An 8,073-nucleotide genomic window follows, 5' to 3' on the forward strand; every position below is an offset into this window, starting at 1 on the left:
ATTAACACAAGCTGTCGCGCGGACGAAGGCTGTGACTTTTAACCCTCACCCAACTCATGAAACATTGTGGCCGGGGTAGCGGTAAATCTAGAAACATGTGGTAAATCTAGATCTCTTTTTTTCAGCCTGATATCGCTGACGGCTCTCCTGTTTTAGATGACCACGGATTATTCAGTTGACGATTAGCTTTTCAAATTGTTTGATATGTAGATGAAACTGCATGCAACCGACAGCGGTAAATCTAGAAACATGTGGTAAATCTAGATCTCTTTTTTCAGCCTGATATCGCTGACGACTCTCCTGTTTTAGATGACCACGGATTATTCAGTTGACGATTAGCTTTTCAAATTGTTTGATATGTAGATGAAACTGCATGCAACCGACTCGACTACAAAGGCATGTAAATGAGAATGTATTAAACTTACTTCTGGCGGTGTTTTGGGCTGCTGAATAATGTCCACAGTTGAGCACCAGGGTAGTCAAAAGCAAATAAAAAGCAGCTCTGTTCTGGGCAAACATCTTGAAAAATATTTTTATTGAGAAAGTTCTTGGGAAATGTAAAAGCTTATTAACAAAACGGTAACTTTTGTTAAAAGTTTTAAAGAAATTATTAAAAAATAGCTATAGAAACTAGAAAATGTGGATTGGAGAAATGGGTGATATTCTTGGATACAGGAAACCTTTGAAATGCAGAAAGAAAAATAAACTTCTAATTTTAACTAATCAATAAGTTTAATAAATAAATAATGGTTTTTATATTTCAAAAAATCTGAAATAAATAAAATTAAATATTATTATTCAACTTTTTTTAAGAAATGGGTGATATTCTTGGATACAGGAAACCTTTGAAATGCAGAAAGAAAAATGAACTTCTAATTCTAACTGATCAATAAGTTTAATAAATAAATAATGGTTTTTATATTTCAAAAAATCTGAAATAAATAAAATTAAATATTATTATTCAACTTTTTTTATACCTTTATCCAATAAGGTACCTTCTTCAAACTGCCTTTAAAACACACGTTAATAAATTCGAATTTAATTTTTAAGCACAACGACGTAACAATAACAAAGAACATAAAAGTAATTTGATTCAGATGGTAAATGACATAGTCACTTGATGTAAACAACCATAGCTATTCGGCTTGTGCCACTTGACTTGAATACTGGATTCAACACCAATATAATTGATTTAGCGAATAAGCACAATAAAGAACTAGTAAGATCTATTAGTAATAATGATTCAATAATTATTGTAATGAATCACTAGGCCTGTACACAAGTTACAAGTAGTTGGGAGTACCTACTTCACAATTATGCCCCTCTTGACACCAAACACGAGATCTTTGTGCTCTCTCAGCAGATATAACTGATATTTCTTTCTTGTTTTATGTCCTCCTTATCAGTTATATGAGTTTTATTATTATACTCGTTCTTCTTTTATAGTCATAATATAACTGATATTTCTTTCTTGTTTTATGTCCTCCTTATCAGTTATATGAGTTTTATTATTATACTCGTTCTTCTTTTATAGTCATAAAGTACCTACGTATATGATCCTTCAGAAGAATCCTTCAAAGGAGTGTAGCTGTTTTATTAGAATCGCATTCAGATGAACTTGAGGACAAATATACGAATAGACCTATCTGTTATAACAAAAGACTGGTCAAATACTCTAAACAGCCTAAACAATAACGATCTTTTTCTTAAAATTTCAGATGGACTAATAATTGTGGAACATTAAAACAATGGAGCGTCAAGACTCAAGAGTATACCAATGACAAGAGAAACTTTGTTAAATTAAATATCTACAAGGACAAATATACGAATAGACTAAATGAAACTTTGTTAAATGAAATATGGATCGCCACAGCCTAAACAATAACGATCTTTTTCTTAAAATTTCAGATGGACTAATAATTGTTGAACATTAAAACAATGGAGCGTCAAGAGCATCCAATAGAAAGAGAAACTTTGTTAATTTAAATATCTACAAGGACAAATATACGAATAGACTAAATGAAACTTTGTTAAATGAAATATGGATCGCCGTGTTTGAAGAGCAAAAATTGTGCAAGACGTCCAGGTGTGTCTCGATACACGAGAAGTAATTAAATATTTAATGCGTGAAATGAACAGACGGAGATCAAATAACTGCTGGACATGGCAAATAGGTGTCCACAGAATTGTGCAAGACGTCCAGGTGTGTCTCGATACACGAGAAGTAATTAAGTATTTAATGCGTGAAATGAACAGACGGAGATCAAATAACTGCTGGACATGGCAAATAGGTGTCCACATGACACAGTGGCAGCAGTAGTACCGACAGTAGCTTACAGCACGTCATTCGATTTACTCAACCATGTCTCGACTTGGAAGGTGATCGCCGACATGGGCTGTGATAACATCATCAGTTCTCAACCATGTATTGTCTTTGTTGTTGTAGGCCAAATTCCCACCAGGCACTTCCATCTCCATCTGTTACTGGTAAGCCCAGATGTTCAGCCACTTCAATTGGTTTGAGCCATATATCTGCTGGTGTAAGTTGGCTTAGAGGGACAATAATTGAAGAGATGTAAAGTGTCGTATGGGCTTCTTCTGCACTGGGGACATTCATATTCAATGTTGGGATCTGTTTTGTCTTTTCTGTGTGGCACTTTTTTTTTATTCATAGTGTACACGATATCCATTTATGTACTCAACAAACTTCAGGATTTTAAGAGGTCCCTCTGAGGAATTGGGACTTTGAAGGGCAGAATGTTAAATTGACAAGGCTGTGCTTGAAAATTTCCTCTACCATTTTTCTAAATTCAAAGACTTCAAAGTCATACTAAATGATACATGCCGAATTTTCTGTAAAGCTTCAATTTTTGAACCGCTTTTCAAGACAATACTACGTGGTGCTCAAGGATGTCTTTGTTTTGAACAGCGCAATGGTGGTATACTTGGATTGAATAATAATGACCTCTTTACCTTGTGATAAAATTTCCTGTAACGAGGCGAGAATATGGATTTGTTTCTAGTGTTTTCACCCAAAGAAGTTAATAAATTATAAAGCCTATTATCCCCTCGAAGCTGAATGCGTCCTGAAATCTAAAGCAGTTTCCACACTATCAACTTTTATTTATTTTTTCACCAAAATCTCTTGAATACGGTTAATCTTACCTACTTTATATGGGTCCCAGTTGTAGTAAATGCACCTTCAAATCCGGAAATTAGGATGGGCAGAATAGTGTTGCTGTCACAAAGGGAAATGATTACGATTATTGGCAGGTGTTGACTTGTTGAGTCATCAATAGTACGTGAGTCATTTCAGGGATAGCCTGCATTAGAAGCCTTTTTAATTTCCTTCCTTACCTCTTCTGCTTTGTCCCTTCTTTACCAACTCTAATTTTCCTCTTCCTTCATCCAGGTGTTTTTGTGGGAACAGTAAAAATTCATTCTCTATTGTTTCTGTCATTTCCATTTTCTTTCATGAAGATAATTACGGTCTTTACTGATGAAGGTTTCTGCTTTTCATATAGTATGCTTTCAACGAGACCCAAGCTTTCGAATGCAATTATCGATAATAATAGAGAAAATAGGGCTCCGTTTAATTCTTCTTTTATTTTATTCACAAATTTTGTGGTTTCGAGAAAACACCACAAAACGTTCTTTTGTTTATGTTGAAAAAAGTGGAATTTATTTGGGTTCCCTTAATTGATTTTACGTTCTAATAGTTTACCTTGTAGATGTAGATACCTATCTCAGAGGAATAATGGGAAACGGGACAGGAAGGCGTTTGTGTTTCAAAAACAAACGCCAGAGATAAAGCGTTTTCTTCTAAAAAAAAGAAGCCTTTTTAATTTCCTTCCTTACCTCTTCTGCTTTGTCCCTTCTTTACCAACTCTAATTTTCCTCTTCCTTCATCCAGATTGAAGAGATGTAAAGTGTCGTATGGGCTTCTTCTGCACTGGGGACATTCATATTCAATTTTGGGATCTGTTTTGTCTTTTCTGTGTGGCACTTTTTTTTTATTATTCATAGTGTACACGATTGATTCAGAGTGTACACGATATCCATTTATGTACTCAACAAACTTCAGGATTTTAAAAGGTCCCTCTGAGGAATTGGGACTTTGAAGGGCAGAATGTTAAATTGACAAGGCTGTGCTTGAAAATTTCCTCTACCATTTTTCTAAATTCAAAGATTTCAAAGTCATACTAAATGATACATGCCGAATTTTCTGTAAAGCTTCAATTTTTGAACCGCTTTTCAAGACAATGCTACGTGGTGCTCAAGGATGTCTTTGTTTTGAACAGCGCAATGGTGGTATACTTGGATTGAATAATAATGACCACTTTACCTTGTGATAAAATTTCCTGTAACGAGGCGAGAATATGGATTTGTTTCTAGTGTTTTCACCCAAAGAAGTTAATAAATTATAAAGCCTATTATCCCCTCGAAGCTGAATGCGTCCTGAAATCTAAAGCAGTGAACACACTATCAATTTTTGTTTATTTTTTCATCAAAATCTCTTGAATACGGTTAATCTTACCTACTTTATATGGGTCCCAGTTGTAGTGTAAATGCACCTTCAAATCCGGAAATTAGGATGGGCAGAATAGTGTTGCTGGCACAAAGGGAAATGATTACGATTATTGGCAGGTGTTGACTTGTTGAGTCATCAATAGTACGTGAGTCATTTCAGGGATAGCCTGCATTATCTCCAATACTATGTAGGTATACTTCAAGTATTGAAATTTGTTGAGTTTGTTTCGTTTTTTATCTGTACGTGTATGTTTTTTTTAATTCCTGTGCATTTATGTATTTCTTATTTGAGTTATTTACCTGTACAATAATATTCAGGATTGTCCGTCCTTCCTTTATTATTACAATAGTAATGAAAAGGTATAAGGGACAGACTATTGTATTCGCTTCGGTGTCTGTCACTCTGTCTGTCTGTCTGTCTGTCTGTCCCCATAGAAGGTCTTATCCAAACCTGGTCGACCTATATATCAAATTAAAGGTCTTTTTACCAGGAACACGAAAATGGTGGTGCAAATTTAACAGTTTCCTTCTTTCTTTTTGAAAGCTATTTACGTTATTCAAGAAAATGGTTCTTTATTCTTTAAAATGTGGTTGAATTTTCCTCTCTTGGCTACAGAGCTAATTATTGTAAATACATCTTTCATATGCAGACACTAGAATAGTCTGTAGCACGTCCGGAACATTCTATAAATCTTGAAAAATTACCTTCAGTTGCATTTGACTGATGAAAGAAACAAAAGCATAGCAACATAAGTTACAGAACTACTCATGTCATCGACACAAGAGGCAATCTGTAAAGAGTAGTTACCTACTCTGACAAATAAAATTTCAATAAACAAAGCAGTTGTTACACAGAAACTTTAATAAAACAAAACCCAAAGGACAGGGATCCCATGATGATGTAGCGTATAATGAACACGAAAACCCCAAACCCCCGCCTTGCGAACCATCCCCTTGGGGGAGAAAAGGTTAAAGGGAAAAAGACGGGGTTGGCGGGGATTTGTCGTCCTCTTAGTGGAGGCAGATGTCAGCAAACATATCTGATCAATATGATGGCATCATTCCCCCAAATCCCCCGCCTTGCAGACCATCCCCTTGGGGGAGAAAAGGTTAAAAGGAAAAAGACGGGGTTGGCGGGGATTTGTCGTCCTCTTAGTGGAGGCAGATGTCAGCAAACATATCTGATCAATATGATGGCATCATTTGCATACATATTAAACTCGGAGACGCTGTCTACTGCAAGCTTGTCGTGTCGAAGGCCTACGTCATGTCAGATTTTCCATGTGGTTTCGCAAAGGTGTGAGGTTTTTCAGTCTGATTGCTTTTTATATGTTGTGTCTAGGTACGTTGTTTTTCAGAACACAGCGGGTGTTTTGCATGTGTTTTATTATTAGTTCTTTGAAAGAGCCTGTACTCCTCGTCCGTTTTTAGACTGTTTGAAACAGGTGTGATACTTTTATGAACTTTGTTGTCTGCGTCATGACCTGCCCTTTTCTACCAATATGTGTTTCTTTATCCTTTTAATAGGACATGAGGGCGAGGCTTGAAACAGGTGTGATAGTTTTATGAACTTTGTTGTCTGCGTCATGACCTGCCCTTTTCTACCAATATGTGTTTCTTTATCCTTTTAATAGGACATGAGGGCGAGGCAACATGAAACTTTACTTTCACATCAGGTGCTGTCTGACACTGGGCACATTACATTTTAGAACAATACTGTGTTCTTTCTTGATGTCAACAAAAGGTTTAGGTAGTAAAACAAATACAGTTCCCTATAAAAGCAAAGTTACTCTCGTTTAGTCGAGAAAATTGGTTGAGAATGATTTTTTCCGAGTTTGTATCATTCAAAATAGAAAATCGTATTGACAACCTTCTGAATACACCACTGATCTAATGGGTTCGAATGGATTTCCATCTTTCACATCAGGTGCTGTCTGAACACTGGCCACATTACATTTTAGAACAAGGCTGTGTTCTTTCTTGATGTCAACAAAAGGTTTAGGTAGTAAAACAAAAATACAGTTCCCTATAAAAGCAAAGTCACTCTCGTTTAGTCGAGAAAATTGGTTGAGAATGATTGTTTCCGAGTTTGTATCATTCAAAATAGAAAATCGTATTGACAACCTTCTGAATACACCACTGATCTAATGGGTTCGAATGGATTTCCATTCCTGTGATGTTAAAATTATCTTCCTACTGCCACATATCTCGCAAATCTGCACTAGAGGTAATTAAGCTAAGTACGTGCAGTGTGGGTACTTCAAAAGATAAATTGCTTTACAACCTGCCTGCTCTGACAATTACAGGTCGATTTATAGCGGACACTGTAGGGTTAGTACGCGTACTATAGAACTATTGTACTCTCGTTCACACCCAAGCAGGGTCGGCCTTTGGGGGTCATTTTAATCCGAATTTAGTTTTCCGTCCAACCAACCGAAATGGTGTTCTTTCTCAGTTCATAGCAATATCCAATCTGGACTATTGTTCAAGCCTTCCTTCCGTCTATAATACGTGCTCTATTTTATGAATCCCCGGATTTTGCTTTCACCCTGTAATCCCTGTATTGTTTCTAATATTTTCCGGATTTTGTACATAAGATTAGTTTTTATCTGCTCTTGTTTGGTAATAAATGCAGGAAAATTGGCGACAGGGCAGGGCACCCATATTTCCCCTCAAAAAGCCTATCTTTTCTTTTTATTATTATCAATTTTAATTATTTGAAATTTGTGAAATGGCAGGTAATATAATTATGTATTGATATTTGGAAATTATATGTGGGTGATATTTTCATTATGTGTGGCTGATATTTTTAATTATATTATTAAATTATTATGTAGGGTATTCTATCTCTGACACATACGCTATTTATTCTGTAATCTGTATTGTCATAGAGTTCAGGAATCAGCCTATGATACATATCTACCATTTGAAGTCTTTCATCCATGAACCATTGCGTCTGTTTTCTGCTTTCTCCATTTCCCCCTTAGCATATAAAAGGGAAATAAGAGGAAATCACCACTATCTCCTAAAACTTGTGGCACCCCAACACCCTAAATCTGAGGGAAATAAGGGGAAATCACCCAATAATAGAGTTCTTCCACCCTAAATCTCCTAAAACTTGTGGCACCCCAAACCCCAACACCCTACATTTGAGGGAAATAAGGGGAAATACCCCAAATCTCCTAAAACTTGTGGCACCCTATCAGTTTTTTTTTTTTTTTTTTTTTTTTTTGTTTAAAACTATCTTTACGCGACGTCCAAAGGAGTGTAGCATTCAGATGAACTTGAGGACAAATATACGAATAGACCTATCTGTTTTAACAAAAGACTGGTCAAATACTCTAAACAGCCTAAACAATAACGATCTTTTTCTTAAAATTTCAGATGGACTAATAATTGTGGAACATTAAAACAATGGAGCGTCAAGAGCATACCAATGGCAAGAGAAACTTTGTTAAATTAAATATCTACAAGGACAAATATACGAATAGACTAAATGAAACTTTGTTAAATGAAATATGGATCGCCGTGTTTGAAGAGCAA

The 8,073-nt window shown here is 35.7% G+C and overlaps 2 long non-coding RNA genes across 2 annotated transcripts; one reads left to right on the forward strand and one right to left on the reverse strand.

Annotated features, from left to right (window-relative positions):
* Nucleotides 1–429: 429 nt before the first annotated feature.
* LOC113472017 lies at nt 430–1,301 on the reverse strand. Its single transcript, XR_003394495.1, has 2 exons — nt 978–1,301; nt 430–680 (listed from the first exon to the last, which is right to left on the reverse strand). It is a non-coding gene; the product is annotated as an uncharacterized LOC113472017 (long non-coding RNA).
* A 641-nt stretch (nt 1,302–1,942) lies between these two features.
* On the forward strand, nt 1,943–2,496 carry LOC113472018. The gene is made up of 2 exons (XR_003394496.1): nt 1,943–2,174; nt 2,292–2,496. It is a non-coding gene; the product is annotated as an uncharacterized LOC113472018 (long non-coding RNA).
* Nucleotides 2,497–8,073: the final 5,577 nt, after the last annotated feature.

Source organism: Diaphorina citri, unplaced genomic scaffold (assembly GCF_000475195.1).
Source record: "Diaphorina citri unplaced genomic scaffold, Diaci psyllid genome assembly version 1.1 scaffold3616, whole genome shotgun sequence".
In the NCBI taxonomy this organism is placed as follows: Eukaryota; Metazoa; Arthropoda; class Insecta; order Hemiptera; family Psyllidae; genus Diaphorina; species Diaphorina citri.